Source organism: Crocodylus porosus, unplaced genomic scaffold (assembly GCF_001723895.1).
Source record: "Crocodylus porosus isolate Cpor-Errol unplaced genomic scaffold, CroPor_comp1, whole genome shotgun sequence".
In the NCBI taxonomy this organism is placed as follows: Eukaryota; Metazoa; Chordata; order Crocodylia; family Crocodylidae; genus Crocodylus; species Crocodylus porosus.
This window is the reverse complement of record NW_017728943.1, coordinates 113,874,400-113,876,412: the sequence shown is the minus strand read 5'-3', so window position 1 is coordinate 113,876,412 and position 2,013 is coordinate 113,874,400. Positions and strand designations below refer to the sequence as shown.

Here is a 2,013-nt window from a genome sequence, read left to right as displayed (position 1 = left end):
ATGACTCCAAGATCCTTTTCCGCCTCTGTGCTGACAAGAGGGGAGTTCCGCAACCTGTAGGTATGGTGCCGGTTGTTCCTCCCAAGGTGCATCACTTTGCACTTGTCTGTGTTGAATCCCATCCTATTCTCATCTGCCCACCCTTGTACCTGTCTAGGTCCAATTGTAGTCTGTTGCTTCCTTCTAGCGTGCCCACATCCCCCCACATATTAGTGTCATCAGCAAACTTGAACAGGGTGCTTTCCACCCCCTCGTCCAAGTCACTGATGAAGATGTTGAACAGTGCGGGCCTGAGAATCGAGCCCTGCGGAACCCCACTGCCCACGTCCTTCCAGGTCGAGAAGGACCCATCCACCACCACCCTCTGCGTGTGGCTCTCCAGCCAGTTGGCGACCCATTTGACTGTGTGGGCATCGACACCGTAGTCCCCCAGTTTCTTGATGAGAATGGCGTGAGAGACAGCGTCGGAAGTCCAGGAAGACTATGTCCACTGCTACCCCTGCATCTAATGATGGTCTCTTTCTTTTGGGGGCATCCTCCTGAGCTTTTTAATTCTCAAAAGCTAGAATCCTGCACAAATAGCATCTTTGGGGGAAAAAAGAGAACTGCTGTATACTTTAGTTTCTCTGAAAATGACATCTTGCCAAATTTTTCTCTTTCTAATCCCCGCCAACCCAATTATCTTTGCTTGTTCTCAAAGCCTTCTCCACATTAGGATTTATTTTTATATTTATTAATCTCTTTTGGGGGGACCACTTGTTTCAACCGTCTTGTTTTGGTGATTGGTTTATATAGTTTGATGAATCTTTCCTGGTAAAGCAACATATGACCACCACTACAATGTAGCTTTTACATTTTCTTGCCACCACTGTCTTTAAGGACCCCAAATCTGGGGAATTTAGGGGAATTTCACCAGTTTATACTGTGAATCTAAGACCCATGTGTGAGAATCCTGCAATAAATATAAAGAATCAGATATAAAATGGATGTAAATTTTCCCTTTTTAATGGCAACCACTGTAAAATACCATTCTGGCTTATGGCAAGACTGCCTATGTAAAAAAGCCAGTTTTGATGCATCTAGATTTCTTTTCTTCTCAGAAGCACAGATTAGGTTAGGGAGGGGAATTTTCTTCCTAGGGAGGTTAATAAGGTATTAAATATATCAGGATTGAATGATGCCATAAAAATGAGAGGTTCTGCAAAGCCCAGTTTATTAAATGCACATCATCTGCATTATATACCTGAACCGCATAAGAGCAGTAAGAGGGCCTGATATACAGTGTGGACTCACCAATGGGTGAAGAGCTGATGTGGAACCTCTGGGCAAGGGTGTGGCCAAAGCATGCATCATCAGGTTTTTCACTGCCAGAGGTGCACAGACACATTGGTCCCATATTGCATCAGCACCAATAGAAGGAAAAACGACAGTATTGACAATCGGTGTTCTTTTTGGCTAACATGGCCAATTAATGTCATTGATACATGCCCTGTGCATGTGCACAGCCTCAGGTGGCCAGGAGCGCAGCCTAGCAGTGTGGAGAACAGCCAGGTCTGGCTGGTAAGTCTGTTGCAAAAGAAGGGGCTTGCGGGGGCTCAGATGAAGGCCCTAGTGGTGAGGGAGGGAGTGGGGCTGGGGCAGGGACAGGCATTGCACAGCTGGGATGGCGCATGGGACAGAGCTGCAAGTGGCTCATCTGGGGGCGTGGAGGGAGGGGGTGGTTCCCACTGCAGTGTGCACCCAGGAGAGCATGGGGGGGCATTTGCCTCTGGATCTATGTGGGGGGTGAAGGTGGGCTGCTGGGGCTGAGGCTGTGCTGAACTCTTCCCCACAGGGGGCTGGACCAGGCTGTGCTCAGGGCAGGCAGTGGTGGCACTGGGAGGAGGGGTTATGGGGGCAGGCTGCAGCCACCCCAAAATTCAGTGTAGTCCCCTGACCCCCCCGCCCCCAGCATCAAGTTCAGTCCTGGCTCAACCCCTCCACACTGGGAGGGCACAGGGGGCCATGTGCCCT

General features: G+C 49.5%; 1 protein-coding gene across 5 annotated transcripts in view; it reads left to right on the top strand.

Moving 5' to 3' along the window:
- Nucleotides 1-2,013, top strand: part of ZDHHC14 (zinc finger DHHC-type containing 14) — a 171,797-nt gene that overhangs the window by 138,885 nt on the left and 30,899 nt on the right. The gene's annotated exons all lie outside the window — the stretch shown is intronic.